This window comes from Sturnira hondurensis, unplaced genomic scaffold (genome assembly GCF_014824575.4).
Source record: "Sturnira hondurensis isolate 20B ecotype Veracruz unplaced genomic scaffold, ASM1482457v3 Scaffold0004136, whole genome shotgun sequence".
In the NCBI taxonomy this organism is placed as follows: Eukaryota; Metazoa; Chordata; class Mammalia; order Chiroptera; family Phyllostomidae; genus Sturnira; species Sturnira hondurensis.
Window position 1 is genome coordinate 3584393 of NW_028076767.1, and position 17481 is coordinate 3601873.

Sequence of the window (17481 nt, forward strand, 5' to 3'; positions counted from 1 at the left end):
CCCCCAAATTTTGTAGACATAAAAAAACTGGTTAATAATGGACTAATAAGTATTTGATAAATATCACACGCTTCATTTCCCACCCTTTAGAAAACCATGTACTTTGAAGAGTTCTTTTGTTTGGGTTTTTTTTTAATCTCTTAGCAGTCTGACCTTTCTTGGTCATATGAACAAGTAGATTGTTGCAGAGATTAAAATACTAACATTTAGTTTTTTTAATGCTTTGACCTCTAAGATAAGAAGTCAATGAACATGTCATACCATGTCCTGTGGCTGATCATGTAGAGTGATATTCTACCTCTGAGCGTGGCCTAGAAATGGACTGTGTGCAGCCATGGCTACCCCTCATAATGTGGAGGGGAATGTTCCCCTTGTATTTTCTATCTCAGAAAAAAAGTAGTTCCCTGCTAAAGGCAAACCTTCCTTTATGGGCTCTCATTTCTACTTTTTCCCACTTTCTCTGGAAGCTTTTGAGCCACCCCTTATGCCAACGTCACCCACCCCCACCCATTTATCTACACAAATGCCCAAGTCATATAAATGTCTTCTCTCAACCCTCAGCTACTATTTCATCTCTCTTTAACAAACCTCTTGGAATCTATACTTTTTGCCTCCACTTCCTCATTTGATCCAACTCAGTTTTTGCAATTTGACCTCAAACCCCATTAACAATATACCAAAGCATTATTTTCTCAAAGATACCATCATAGCATCTAATGATCAAATTCACTAGTCCCTTCTCAGCCCTCATTTCTATTGGTTTATCTTTCTATCTCTGAAACTGGTACTTCGTCCAGTTAGTCTCCTCCTTTGCACTGTTGACCATCTCTCCTACCTGACTCTAGTTTCTCCTTCTAACTCTGTCTTCCATGCTGACTCCACTTTCTCTTGTCCTAGAAACACAGGCATTATGCATTGATCTGTTCTTGACCTTCTCATCTCCCTGGACTATGTTCTTTTGCAGACAAAAGATCCCCACACGTACCAGTTCTGATCTGAGCTCCAGGTCCACACTTCTCATGGCTTGCTGGAGATCTCCACCCATATACATCTCAAACCCAGTATGTCCAAACTGGATTTAACATTCCTGCCAAGTCTGTTCCTTTTCCCAGCATTAGAAGAGGAATCTAGAAGCCATCTTCAATTATCTCCCCTCTCCCAACCCCCACACATATTTTCTATGTCCTGTATATTCTTACACATTCCCACTATCACCATTATCTTTTGTCTGAATTGTTCCAAAAGCAAAGAGATGATTCCACATAACCAGTCTCTTTCTATTCTGACCCTCAGTGTACCTTACACTTTGCTTCCAAGGTAACCCATCAAAATATGGTTCTTATGGAATCACTCCCCTGCAAAATGAAGCCCAAATACCTTACTATGTTATTCAAGCCCCACAAAATGGTTCCATCCCTTATCATGCCTGCTCATGAATCCTCCACTCTAATAATACCGGACATGCCAACCACCAGTGGCCCACTTTGCCATTTCATTGTTCATGGCTGTTTCTTCTGCTGAAATGTTCTTCACCTCCCAAACCATCTCGACCAATAAATCTAAAAGGCATTTCAAATTCTGCCTTTTCTCAGAAACCTTCCCTGTTCTCTTAGTAATTTCTCCTTTATGATACTTACAACTCTGTTACGTTAAGGTAAATACATGTGTTTACTAAGCTTACAAGTTTGTGTGGAGATTCTATTTTGTGCCAAACACTGTATTCAGGATACAGAGAATACAGAGTTTCTGCCTTGGGAAGCTTCTGCTAATGGGGGAGAGAGAAAACTTAGCCTATGTGTGTGCCTTTCTGTGCTAGAGATGCTCTCACAGGCAGGAGGATGGAGCTCTTAACCCAGCCTGGGGCAGCAGGGTGACTTTCCAGAGGAGCAGCACCTGAGCTGGGTAGTCCAGGAGGTCTGGTCATGAAGTGCATTTCAGAAATAGAGAATAGCATATCAAAAGGCATAAGACACCATGTCCCCTTTAAGGATTTCAAGTATATCAAGTACCTGGAGCCTAAAGTGCTTTGGGGTGGCAGGACATGAAGCTAATGAGGTAGGCAGGCCACACTGGGAAGAACCACTAGTGTCTGTAACATACACTATGCCACAATGAGGCTACATAACAGATCATCCCTAAACTGTGAGGCTTAGAACAACAGCCATTTATAATTGCTCTTAAGTCTACAGGTCAGCAGGGTGGCTCTCCTGATCCCAGCTGGGGTCACTGATATGTCTGGAGTCAGAAATGTGCATCAGGGAGGCACTTCAGCTGATCTTAGCTGAGCATTCTCACGTGTTTGGGAGTTGGCTGGCCCTCAGCTGGCTTAAACGGTCTTGGTTCTTCTCCACATTTTTCTCACACATCTGAAGTAGGTTAGCCTGGGCATGCCGTCATGACAGGCAGAGATGAAAGAGAGGATACAACCAATCATGCAAAGCACAAGGAGGAAACACACGTACTTTTCAAGCCTCTGCTTGCCTTCATGTTTGCTAACATTCCATGGGCAAAAGCAAGTCACATGGGTGAACCCAGAGTCAGAATGGGAGCTTGCCTCAGGTTCTGTGTCTTTCATATCCTCCAGCCTAGAATATGGTTGCCACAGGCAACTAGATGGCTCATCGGTGCTCTGTTAGAATGTCACCTTATCAGAAGTTCTTCCCTAATTACCCATTATGAATTGGCACTCATAGCTCCCTTCCTACCCCATCACTCTCTTTTCTTCCCTAATTTCTTATATATTAATATTTATTTGTACACTTGTTTATCATTTGCCTCTCCTACAAAAATTTAAGATCAACAACAGCAGAACATCTGTCTGGCTCAATGTTTTACCCCTAGAGCCTAAAATATAGACTTGGTACCTAATAGACCATCAGTGAATATTTGAACCTAGTCATGCTGCATATTAGCATTAAGTGCATCATTCACTCTGAATGAACTTTGTTGGGTTTTATGCATCCCTTCTCTTTTGACCCAATTTCTCAAAACTACCCAGGATTTAATTTGGCTACGATATAAGAAAGCTGAGGAGAATGACCTCTGCCATATTTAAATAATATCAACTTTAGATATTTGTTTTAAGAAAAAAGTAAAGTTTCCCAGTCAAATTCCTAAGTTAATGTGCATAGGAATAAAACAAACTTGCCTAATCTTTCTTACATCACTTGGGTAATTCTGAACACAGAGTGATAATTCCACAAGCTTCTTTAAGTGCATATCAGGCAATTGCCAATCTGATACTTTCATACTGAACTAGTGCCAACTTTTAAGTACATGTACTTAATGTTATTTCCCATGTGTCTACCTCTAAACTGTCAAACTATAAGAACCCATTGAAATTCTTGACTCACTGTCCAGACTTCACCAACCTACCTCATGTCCATATGTTCCCCAAGGCAGCCAACTCAGAACGTCACTCAATCAAAAAAGCAACCTAGCATTGTTACCCCACTAGGAGAAGGCTAATGGTCTGCTTTCAGACAGCAGATGTAGGGCCATCTGCTCTTCCTTTTATTGTGATTTAATTTTGAGGTACATGAGACAGTGGTTTTCTAACAGTTTGCTGTCGCACCCCAGCATCTCAACCCTTTACCAAATTTTGCAAAATGCATCTTTGCCTCAAATGAGTATACATACTGTTACTGCGGTCTGCAGGATTCATCTTTCAGAGATAAAAGCTGTGGCATAAGCGAGGACCAGCAACACAGGAAGACTGTGTGTTTTCTGAAATGCGTAGACATACAAGACATCAAGGGGAGGGTAATAAATAGCTGTCCTCACACCAGGCAGGGCATGGAAAGATAAGCGTATAAGCCCTGCCCTTGTTGTAGCTACCTGTATGGGCACCAAGAGACACTGTTTCATTGTAACGGGGATGGTGGTGTGCTTTGGTTCTTTGAAGCCCTTCGTTGAGGTTGCCAGTGATTCTACTGCTTTAAAGCAGACTAGGAACACAGAAGACTGAGAACCTCCAGCTCTGGAGAACACATACAGATTTTGGTTATCCAAACATACTCTCTCACACAGAATGTGGACTAAGGGAAAGGCTTAATTTAAGGACAGACTCTGCATCCCGGAGGCAATTTTCAGAAATGAGTAGTCAGAGTAAATTAGACCAACCCTAAATCTGATGTGTCTAACAGAGGGCATTATATAATCGAAGAAGTTGTCCTTCCTCTAATTTGTGCTTTGAGATGTAACTATCCCTCAGGGCACCAAAAATAGGAGAGTGCTCAAAATTCCCAAATGTGTTCCTCCTCCTTCTGCCTTTCTAGCTTCCAAATTCTATTGGCAGCCTTTTTCTCCCTGAAGGTTTGTGTCTGAACCAGATACAATGCTGGTACTTCTCTTGGAGAAGCTTTTGCTTCAGTAAATTTTATAAGAGAAATAAATGTGAGAGCTTCCCGTCTCTGTCAATCACATTCATTCAAAATATTAGCGCATGCCAGGACCGGAGGTTGTGGGGAGGAAAGGGAGGGGGAGCGGTAATGCCATGAATTGTTTTCCTGCAGCTGGTATTGCTCAGTAACAACTGTTCATGCAAAACAAAAGATCACTTCAGAACACCAGAGACAGACAGACAGAGTCCAACAGAAAGAGATCATTATAATCATATTTTAAAGATCAAACAGCTTGAATTACATTTGTTCTGAAGCCTACTTAAGTTTCCCAGTAGTTTCATGTAAACCTAACAATTTAACATACCATTCCATAGTGATAGAGTATTAATGCAATGACAAATGCATATCAGAGTACCTCCGCTCATCTAGCTGGTTTCTTATCTGCTGTTTATCTTCCAGGGTGCTGGGTAGAAAAGATAAAGCACGTTAACACAGGGAGGCAGTATAGCACAGTGGTTAAGAGCACAGCCTTGACATCACACCAGAATAAAGCCCCCAGCTTTGCCTCTTACTGTGCGACCTTGGGCAAGTTTCTTAACCTCTCCAAAGGCTCCATTTCCTCAACTGCTAAACAAAGATTGAATTTTACCTACTTGATGATTATTGTAAGAATTAAGAGAGGGAATGCATGTAACACATTGAGCACAGTGACTGACCCATAAAGAGCAGGTACTAAATATTTGCATTTATAGTTAATAAATGGATGAAGAAACAAATGCTTTGTTTTTTCTTGTAGACCTCTCATTTTCTATCCACATGCCAACACCAATCTAAGCAGAAAACAGGACGTTTTTGGAAGTAGTTACAGCAAGTCATGTCAGATCGCTAAAGGCGAGTGAGATGACTCCAATATGCTCGACCCTTGCTTTGCTGCTGGATCAAAGCCCTGCTACCCAGCTGTGCTTGCCACCGAGTATTCCTCCTCTCACCCTCTCCATCGTGTCTCCTGTTGGACTGCAGGACCAGTCACACAGCAGCTACTGGGCCTGTCCACAAAGGAAGTGAGCATTATGTGTAAGCACTCAGGTAGTTCTAGGAAGTAAGGATTACACAACTCCGACGTAGAGACACAGTCCCCTGGGGCAGAAGTCCACAGTGATAACGAGAAACAGGAGTAGAGGGCAGGGCAGAAGGCTTCTGAAAAATCTTCATCTCTTTTTTTTTAATGGGCAAAAGTATGAAGTATTCCTAGCTTTAGATCTTAGCTAGTTCCCTCGGATCTTCACTTACCTGCCTATAACATCAAAGTAAACAGCAAGAATGACCACATACCTGAAAAAAAAAAGACAAGGAAATATTTTTTAGGTCTATGTAAATGATGAAATCCAGGAGGAATGTTACAATGACAGGTTTCCTTTGACAAAAGAACCACAAGGCCCTCTGCACACCAAACTGATTTTATGACTGGGTCGGGCTCAGGAAAAGTGGGTAGTACAGTCACTGGCAATCACTTACAGACTATGTGAATGTCTACACCAGGTTCACATGCAAAATCCACCTGCTGCTTCTACTTAGGTGCTGTTAAAACAATGTTTTAAAAAATCCATTCTTCCTAAAAGAATACAAAATACCTAAACGTAAAAGTATTTGCCTGTCTCAGAAGGCACAGAACTGCTAAATGACGCTGGGCCTGGCTGGCCTAACGCCAAGTGGCGCACTTCCCCCTGAAGGAAATTATAGTTGCTGTCATCGTGTTGTAATAAGCCTCTATAAAATAATAAAGCATTGTGTTTCTGCTGAGTCTCAAACAAAAAAAATGAATCAGAATCTGGCTTCCTTAAAGGAAAAGGAAGAAGTGTGTATTTGCTTCCACAAAAGAGGACATTCACTTGGCCTCATGAAGTATGCATTTTGCTCATCACTTTTTAAATTCTGCCTCTCAACGGGAGCTATATTTGACCTGATTTGAAAGTGCTGATCATGTGCAGAAGATGTTGCCATCTTTTGCTTTATAGATTTTTAGAAGTGTGTTTGCTGTTTATAACTGGCTTAATATACAAGAAATCCAGGTGGAGGGAGGAAGTATTGGAAATACAAGACATGGGTGACGCCCTATTTCCCTGAGCCATCTCTCCAGCAGCAAATGCAGAAACCTGAGGGAAATTGAGTGAGCAGGTCGACAAGAGGTTCCCCCGCTTTTAAGACTCAGTCGTTACATGGAAAATAAACTCAAGCACATGTGCTCAAGTACATACAGCAAGGCAACCCTGGTGAAAACCAGTAATGGTCCTAGGGCAAAACAGCTTCAGTAGGTTGTTATTCTGAATGGTTGCTTGCTAGTTAGGAAAGAACAAAGGTCACTATCATTCATCCCCTGGAGTTGTATAATGTGGTTGGTGCTTTAGGCTAGAGACTGCCTCGAGTCTTTAAAACATGATCTCCTGCTTAAGTCTTTAAAACATGATCTCCTTTCATCTGCACACTTCATAAAGTAGAACCTATTATCTTCATATTACAGAGAAGAAATTAAAGGAGCTAAGCAATTTTCCCAGGGTCAGAGCGCTAATAAATCAGAGAGCAAAGAGTTAAAAACCAGGCTGACTTTTAAGTTCATTATGCAATGTTGCCTCCCAAGTCTGTTTGCCCTGGGCAAATATTACACTTACATTTCAAAGACAAGGAAAAAGAGGGAGGTGGAAGTTGCTAAATGGGAGAGAAGCAAATGGAAATTTTTGTGCTGTTTATTCACCCACAAGGTTTACCAAGGACAGACACACTTTAAGAGATCTTTACAAGGCTGCAGTACAGGTCCTGCCCTCAGGGTGCAAACATTTTAACTGGAAAGACACCTAAGAATATAAATCAAAGCCAAATAAGTGCTACAATAGAGTCATACACAAATTATTGTATGTAAGAGGGTGGAGGAAGAAGGGAGTTTTTTTGACGGCTTGGCAAACAGTTGGAAAGACTTGTTTTGCCTACTAATCATTAATATCACATATGTTCTCATTAAGAACATTTGACACATGTTTGCCAAAATTAATGAATATTTGAAGACTTTCAAGTCTGTAAACTATATATATATTTAAAAAACTCTGCTTCTATATTCTTAAATTTTTTGGTAGCAATGAAAATTGGTAAAATTTACAAAGAAGAAACAGACAGATCATGATCTTGAAGGTAAAACTCAGGGGCTGAGCAAACTACCTGAACTAAGGCCATGGGCAAATCCACTGGCCTCTAAGCCCACTGCTCTTTCATGCAATTACTTACTTCCTCTTTGTTCAATTTTCAAAGTGTCAAACAGCATTATTCTTTTTAATATGCTGTAAGGAAATGTACTAGGTGAGGATTTACTGATGGAGAAACTTTTAGGAATTTCTCGCAATCAAAGATGCAAATATTTAAACATTATGAAAGAATAACCTAAGCCACTTGAGTGTCTGAAAACTTTCATTTGGGTCCTGGGAAAACTTGAAAATTACACATTTTTGTAGAAAATTATTTGGTTTTTAACCTCAGAAATGTGTTTGAGAGTTAAAGATTTTTTGTTTGTTCGTTTTGGAATTTGTGGGTGATATACATCATTTCCTTAAAAGTGGTGAGAATAGTTTAAATGGTAAAGAAGATGATCTGGGACACTTTAGTAATATTCATATAAGAGTATAAATTATATAAATTGCTATATCAGCCCTGGCTGGTATAGCTCAGTGGATTGAGTGCAGGCTGAGAACCAAAGGGTCGCTGGTTCGATCTCTAGTCAGGACACATGCCCCAGTTGTGGGCCAGGTCCCCAGTAGAAGGTGCGTGAAAGGCAACCACACATGGATGTTTCTCTCCCTCTCTTTCTCCCTTCCTTCCCCTCTCACTAGAAATAAATAAAATAAAATAAAATAAATGTCCATATCATTTTTGTTATAGAAACTAGCTTTATGTTTTCTGGATATTTCCCTTCAATTTAGTTCATTAAACTTTTTTAAAGCTCCATTTCCTATAATTTTTATTATTAAAAACAGGATTTTTTCATTCTCCTCCCATTGATAATTTTTTCCTCTTCTCATTACTGAGTTATGCAATGTTTCATTACACCTCAGCACTTGGCATGAGGTTGCTTACATCAAACCCACTTACCCATGCTTCAGAGGTTGATAATTGTGCTCTTTTAGTAATGACAGGTATGCAGCAAGAATGCACACTCCTCCTATAATCTGTTTATTCCCATAAGTGGAAAAGATTCTATTTTGAAATGTTATCTATTGAGAACCAGAGAACTTTTAAACCCTAAAGAACACATTTGCTAGAGCTATAAACAATGGAATCTTAGAGCCTCTTTAGCCATGGAAGAGACTTAATTTTGCACATGAGGAAACAAAATCCCAGAGATCTTTATACAAATTGGTTTCTTCCATCAGCCAGTAATCTGACTCGTATAACCCAAAGTAAATGATGTGATTTCTTTATATCATTGATTAAATGAGTATTGTGTGCTTCCTTAGTTGATTTGGTTTTATAGGTGTGTATTTGTTCCTTAGTTTATAAGCATATAATCACTGGGAAAAAGAGGAAGGGAAGGAAGAGGAAGAGAGGAAGAAGGGGAAAGAAGGAGGAGGAGTAAAAGAGGAAGAAGAATGAAGAAAAGAAGAACAAATGTACAATGTTTTTTTTCCAGCGACTTGGATTCTTCCACATGAAGCTGGATTATAGGATAATAGAATCACCTTAGAAATGTCATCCAAGTGAATAACATATGATTCCTTGGTGCTTCAAAGTAGACATGAATAAAAGTTATAGACCTGTTTTCCCTGCTAGAATATACATCGTACGTGTATGGCTGTTTTTTACTATTTCCACATTGAGGAACAAGACAGCCAAGACCAACCTCATGCTCACTGTGTTTGACACATCACGATTTTCTGATTATGGCAAATCCACCAAGCAAGTTCCAATCTATGATCTGACAGAGAAAAAGCTTTTTTGTCTTTGTGGTTGTTATTTTGAGACAGAGAGAGAGAAACATAGATCCGTTTCCTCCCATATGTGCCCAACCAGGGATCAAACCCAAAACCTTTTGGTGTAGGGGATAATGCTCCAACCAACTGAGCCACCCAGCCAGAGTGAGAAAATGTTTTGTTAAAGGTGAATTATGACTACTTCAATAACGATATTTGGAAAGTTATTTTTGGAATATATTATGTTGCATCATTTTATGATGTGTAAGCCTAGAAGAAGATACATTCCCCTCTCCCGCAAATAAGATAATTTTCTTTTCTGACCCTGGTACATGTGAATTTGGGCAATTTCCTTACCCTTTGAGTCTGTTTCCTCGTTTACAAAAATGGAATAAGAATACCCTGTTCAGGGTCCAGATGGGAGAGGGGAGAGAATCATAGGGGAAAAGGGGATGGACTCACATGAACAAGTATAAAGGACACATGGACAATAACTAAGGTGGGGGTCAGAAATAGGAGGGAGGTGGGGAGCACTGAGGGGGGCAGGGCTGGGAAATAAGACAGAAAACTGTACTTGAACAAGAATTAAATTAAAAAAAGAATACCCTGTTCACAGAGTTGTTGTTGATAATTAAAGGAGAAATTATGTAATATGCTTATAAGATAGAAGGTAATTTAAATATTAGCACACTTCTTTCTCAACTCTTCTATATCTTTGTCTTATTTCTTCAGAAATATAATTTAATACTTTATAATATATTTAAAGTCTAATGACTTTAATCACATTTTAAAACTTGTCAATTTATATGGAATCATAAACAACCCCAAATAGTTACAGCAATTTTGAGAAAGAAGAACAAAGTAGGAGGGATCACAATACTTGATATCAAACGATATTACAAGGTCACTGTGATCAAAACAGTATGGTACTGGCGTAAGAACAGAGACATAGACCAATGGAACAGAATAGAGAGCCCAGAAATAAACCCATGTCTCTATGGTCAATTAATATTTGACAAAGCAGGCAGAAGCATAAAATGGAGTGAAAATAGCTTCTTTAACAAATGGTGTTGGGAGAACTGGACAGTTACATGGAAAAAAATGATACTTGACCACCAACTTGTACCATACACAAAAATAAATTCAAGGCGGATGAAAGACTTAAATACAGTCTTTCAGTCACATCATAAAAGTCCTAGAGGAGAACATAGCAGGAAAATCTCAGATATTCCACACAGCAATATTTCCAACCATGTGTTCCCTATAGCAAGGGACATAAAGGAAAGAATAAACAAATGGGACCTCATCAAAATAAAAAACTTCTGCACAGCTAAAGAAAACAGCAGTAAAATGAAAAGGGAACCAAACATATCAGAAAATATATTTGTCAATGACACCTCAGACAAGGGTTTGATCTCCAAAATATATAAAGAACTCACATGACTCCACTACAAGAAAACAATCCAATTAAAAAATGGGCAAAGGACCTGAATAGACACTTCTCCAAAGACACACAAAAGGCCCAGAGACATATAAAAGGATGCCAAGGCATCATCACTAGCCATCAGAGAGATGCAACCTAAAACCACAATGAGATACCACTTCACAATGAACAAATTATTAACAAATCATTAACAAATTAACAAATAGCAAGTGTTGGAGAGGTTGTGGAGAAAAGGGAACCCTAGTAAACTGTTGGTAGGGATGTAGACTGGTACAGCCACTGTGGAAAACAAAGTGGAATTTTCTCAGAAAACTAAAAATGGAAATGCCTTTTGACCTGACAGTTCCACTGCTGAGGTTATACCCTAAGAATCCTGCAACACCAATTCAAAAGAACCTGTGCACCCCAGTGTTTGTAGTAGTACAATTTACAATAGCTGAGTGCTGGAAGCAACCTAAGTGTTCATCAGTAAATGAATGATAAAGAAACTATGGTACGTTTGCACAGTGGAATTCTAGCACAATGCAGCAGAAAGATAGAAGGAGCTCCTACCCTTTGCAACAGCATGGATGGATCTGGAGAGTATTATGCTAAGTGAAATAAGCCAGGCAGTGAAAGACAAATACCAAATGATCTCTCCTATAAGTAGAACCTAATCAACAAAACAAACAAGCAAGTAAAATATAACCAAAGGCATTGAAAGAAAGAACTGACAGTAACCAGAAGGAAGGTAGGAGGAGATAGTGGGGGGAGGAGGCAAAATAGGGGAAGGGCCATCAAGGAACATCTATAAAGGACACAAGGACAAAGCCAAAGGAGGTAGGTTCAAGAGTGGGAGTGAGGATGGTTAGGGCAGGAGGGCATGATGTGGGGAAAATGGAGACAACTGTACTTGAACAAAAATTAAAAGTTTATTAAAAAATAATTTTTTTAAAAAATAAAACTTTTCATTGAGGTATAATTTATATACAATAAAGTACACAAATGAGACAATTTTTATATGTATATGCCCATGTAATCAGCACCAGAACCAAACATGGAACTTTTACAGACTCCAGAACATTCCCACGTGCCACCGCCAATCAATACTTGTCCAGAGGTAATAACAATTAATCTGACTTCCACAATTATCACTAATCTTAAATATGTTTAAATAGAAAAAACAAGTGACAATATATCTATACCCAGGGATTTTCAACGACAACAACAAAAAGCAGTCATTCATATATCCTAAGGTGGGAAGATCCCCAAACATATTGTGCTATATTACTGATGTGACTGAAAATTAATAACAAAAGTGATGATAGAAAGAATGCTAGGTGGAAAGGAGAAAAGGACTATTACAAATAAAGCTATTTTAAGTTTTTTTAAATCCTTACCATGTGTGGCCTCAGCAGAGGAAGTATCCAAACTGAAGCCAGCCACCAACCACCTAAATTGGAAGACAGCAGGGAGCACTGTCAGAGTGTGTATTTACTGAAGCAAATGTCCTCCTCTCCCTCTGACTTGGACACCACCACACCCTGAGCTGAGACTCCTTCTCACAGTACTTGCCAGGCCCCACCTTCTCTATCTCCATCTAAAGAGGGTAAATGAAAGGCAGGGAACCCTTCGTTGCTTTCTTCTTGTGCAATAATATGAACACCCCACTGGGGTTTACCAAACTCTTCCTAAAAGTCACAACCAAAGTAGGTTCTTCCAAGATGTGGTGAATAAACCTAGCCTTATAGAGCATTTTAGCTGGTGTCAGCCAAAACCAATATAATGGAGCAAGACCTTGTCATATAACATCCTGAACCTATCTAATTTGCTTCTATACCTTCAAACTTATTAACTTATTTGTTAACAACTGGATTTAGATAGTCAATAATTAAATGCCTTCAAACAAAAAAGATCTGGTGTGTTTCCAAAACAACTCAAAAGCTAGTATTTGAAAAGCACCTTTATTCTTCCTCTGCAGGGAAATGTGAATTAGTGGACACACCCATAGGTGTACATCAATCTTTTTCTCTACAATTACCAGTAAGAGCCTGGAAAGCCTCCTTATTACTAATTTTCACTGCCCCAAACCTTCCAGAGTGCAACGTAAGCTTCTTGCCTCTTGTCCTGTTACTTAAGGAGATGGGAAACAACCAATGTATTTTTTATAATGACCCTTCAAATCTGTTAGACCTTTATTCTCTAAGCTAAATAACCCCACAGCTTTTTGGCCTTTCTTCTTAGTCCTTATTTTCTAAGCTTTAATTACATTTTCGCTCTTCTCTGGAGTTCTGCCAGTTCCCCACATCCTCCTTGAAGGGGAGACCCAAAGTAGCCACAGTTGGGGGTAGACCAGGGCTAGGAAAAGCTGACAGGCCACTTCCTGACCTTTGCCTTACAAGCATCTCACTATCTTATTGGTTTATAAATAAACAGCACTTATTTAGATATTTGTAACAGGGCTGTCATACTGGCTTAAAGTCCACCTTTCCCCACCCTGCCTGGCAGCATTTTGATATTGTCCTGTAAACTTTTTGCACTTACCCCTTTGAACTTGATCTGATTCAAAATATCTTACCGTTCAAATTTTTGAGGTCGCTTTAAATTGCATCTCTATTTTCTTACTTCCTGACAAAAGATGTTGCAAATTCAGGAATTGCCTTCCCAGAAGCGAAGCCGTTGATCATGATTCCCTATTTTCCCCAGCCATTCACAAGGCAAGCGCTGACATTGGGGTACTAATAACCACCAGTTATTGAGAGATTATACTAGGACATTTTACATACATTATTTAATTATTTCCTCACAACAGCCACATGAGGCAGATTACCCCCATTTTATCAAAGAGGAACCTAAGGTTAGCTAAATTAAGGAATTTGGCCACAGAGCCAGTGAGAGCTGGATTCCAACGTGGTTCTCTCTGACCCCAGAATTCTCTGTGCCACAATGCCAGGAAGCCGGCGCTCACTGGCATTTGGGTGTAACCCACTAAGCAAGTATGACTCTGCTTGTAAAATACATGTATGGTTTATCCTGCAAATCAACAAGCATGAGTGCCTGGGAGACTTTAGGAAAGGATAAAAGTAAAAGAGAAGGCAAGACAGAATTCAAAAGAAAGGGGGGCATAGTGGAAGGTCATCAGGTGAGGCTTTCCAGCACCTCACCTCTTTCTGATCATAAAAGGAGTAATGTGGGCCAGAAGCAAATGGCTTAATCGTCCTGACAGTGTGGCACATCTCTGCATTTCCCTANAAAGAGGAACCTAAGGTTAGCTAAATTAAGGAATTTGGCCACAGAGCCAGTGAGAGCTGGATTCCAACGTGGTTCTCTCTGACCCCAGAATTCTCTGTGCCACAATGCCAGGAAGCCGGCGCTCACTGGCATTTGGGTGTAACCCACTAAGCAAGTATGACTCTGCTTGTAAAATACATGTATGGTTTATCCTGAAAATCAACAAGCATGAGTGCCTGGGAGACTTTAGGAAAGGATAAAAGTAAAAGAGAAGGCAAGACAGAATGCAAAAGAAAGGGGGGCATAGTGGAAGGTCATTCATCCTGACAGTGTGGTACATCTCTGCATTTCCCTACTGAGATGCCTTTATTTAATTGGTTCTTTCAACTTAATTTACTACTAACTATTTGGAAGAGATAAACATGATTTGTCCTATTAAGTCTGTTACTGCTTTACCTACAAAATGGATTTTATGAAAATGGAATTTAAATGTGAGGGGAAAACTGGAAAGTCGTTTGTCTGTTTGCTGATACAGCTGTACATGTGTGCGAACACCTGAAAAGGGGTTGAGAGCCAGGCTCCACTGCAGAAAGGCAGCCAGAGCAGTGTGGGGAAGGAGTGGGGGTCTTTCAAACAATACCATCGGAGTGTTTCACTGCAAGATGTTTGCATATGATATAGATTGAATCTTTTTAAAATCGATCGTATTTAACCTGTCATCTGCCCTAAACCCATTTTAAGGAATTTTATTGTTTACATAGGAAAAAACCCTCAGTTCTTTGGGCCAAATATTAAATAAAATACAGTAAAATAATGTAAAGGAAAATTTAATAAGATATGTGGGTGTGAGGAAGGTTATCTTTTTAAAATTGATTCTCTGAAATCAATTTTTAAAGCTCCTAAGCAGAAATGGAATTTTTAGTTCTCGATCAATATCAATTCTACAAACCCAAAATTATTAGGAAGAGTGACTTAAATGTTAAGCTTTTCCTCAAGAATGTGATAAACTTTCTCTAATGTTAAAAAAAAGTCCTGCTTTTTAAATACCATTTCTGACTAAAGTTGGACCCATACTAAGTCAAATAAGAATTACTTCAAAAATTTAACACTACCTGCATGAGTTTCCTAACCTTAACCTTAGCTCTCTCAGTAACACATTTTTACAGATATATGATGAGTTTATCAGTGCATATTTAAGGGTTGACAATCAAAGAACTTCTATTGTGCAGCTGTTCTGACTTAGGTGTTTCTCTCTTTGAATCAATAAGTTTGTTGAACTTCCTAAACAAAGTGGTTTCAGGACTCCTCCATACTCCTAAATCTGCTTGCCTTTGTAATTTGCTTATGTACAAAAATAAATCCATTTCAATCACTGCCTGGCCAAAGTTTAAACTTAAAAATAGACCCACAGTTCATCAAAGGGTTGGCCTGCTGATGCAGTACAATGTAGCTAGGCCTGACCAGAGGGCATCCTGCTTAAATGGTAAACAACGTGTTCCTGATACAATTCAGTACAGAGAATCCAACCTAGCAAAAAAACGATGTCATATGAGTGAGGTAATTTGCATGTCCCCAATAAATGTTTGTTGAAATTGATATGGAATCAAATTGGTAAGTTCCTTCATTATACAATATGATAATAGTCATTTATAAATAATTTAGTCACAATTAAGGTATGGTCTGTTTTTCCATAACAGAATCCTTTTAACACTGTATGATTTATTATTAGGCAATATTTAAAAAGTAAATATGAATATATAAATGTAGAGCCTTAGCTAAAATTAATGTCCTCTGAGTTGATGGCTACCTCCACATAGGACAGTTTCATAGTGAGAAATATCTATATAAATTGTTCTGTACAGCCTGTATGGGATTACCTTAATTTAAACATGATCTAATTAGACCCCTTTCTAGATGACTCTGCGTCAGGTTTTTAATTTGTAGGGGTGGTGTTAGAAGAAACTGAAATGGCAAGCATCTATTCCAGCTTTTGTTCTTACAAGGTTGTATTGGTCTGGATTATCGACAGGCTCGCAATGCCTGGGGACCTTCCACAAGAGTTTTGAGAAAAACATGCAGTCAGTGTGAGTTACAATAAATTTTCTTTATCTGATGGTGACTGAAGGATGCCAGTAAAACACCGAACAATTGGACATCAGGTGGGTTCCAAAACTCCCATTCTGAAATTAAATGCATCCTAGAACCACTGAACCAAGGCCAAAGAGGCCTGGCAAGTGACTTCATTAACATCTAATGGAAAGCAACAGGGAGGAAAGAACTGAATTTCCTTCCTCCCTCTGCTAGAATGTGATGAAGAGTCATGGGGAGTATATTTTTAAGTATGTGTACCTTATCTTCCCCTTCTGGGCTCACAGGTATCCTCTGAGATAGATACAAGCATCAGCAAGTGTTTGGAGTGTCTTCAAGTCAACACCCAGACAAGTGTGCCACCTGGGGCAGAGAGGTCTGTGTGCAAACCTATCAGACAATGGTCCCAGGCTGTGTCCCAGGCTCGCTGCAATGGCAGGGCAAGGCCAGTGACCAAGAAGCTCGGCTACAATGACTAGATGGCAGTGTAGAACCTGGTTGAAGGTGAGGGCTTTGCAGCCAGCTCATTTGTATCTCAGCTGACATTTTCTTACCCTATTTTCTGAGCAATTTTCTTTATTCCTCAGTTTTCTCATCTGAAAAGAGTGATATTTAATAACATTCATCTCAAAGTATTGTCGCAAATATTAATGCTTATAAAGCATGTACAATAGGCCCTGGCTGGTGTAGCTCAGTGGATGGAGCACGAGCCTGAGAATCAGAGGATTGAGGTTTGATTCCCAGTCAGGGCACGTGCCTGGCTTGCAGGCCAGTTCCCAGCAGGAGATCCACGAGAGGCAACCATGCACTGATATTCTCTCCCTCTCTCCTTCTCTTCCCCTCGAAAGATAAATAAATAAGATCTTTTTTTAAAAAGCATGTACAATAGTAGTTTGCACATGGAGAGTTAATAATACATGAAGTTAGCCCTGGCTGGTGTAGCTCAGTGAATTAAGCACAGGCCTGCGAGCCTGAGGATCGCGGTTCGATTCCCAGTCAGGGCATGCCTGGGTTGCAGGCTGGTTCCCTGTAGGCGAGCCTCCAGCAGGGGACGCATGAAAGGCAACCATACATTGATGTTTCTCTCCCTCTCTCTTTACCCTCTAAAGATAAATAAATAAATAAAATCTTTAAAAAAATAATACATGAAGTTAATATTAGTTATTCATCATTATAACTAAGTGCCTCATTGGAATTTTACCTCTCTAGATAGTTTAATACTTCAAGTTATTATGCTTGATTTCCAAGCCTTTAGTCTCTCCCCTCTCTGAACCACCTTGCAGATGAGGCAAGTTAAGCCTTCCAGAAAGTCTCTTCCACCATTTCACTTTCCTGCTCAAAAACTTTCATGGACTTCCTACATCCAACGAAATGTCTGAAGTCCTCGGTCTAGTAGCAAAGCTACCTATGCAGTCTGGTTCCAACCTGCTTTACTAACCTACTCCAG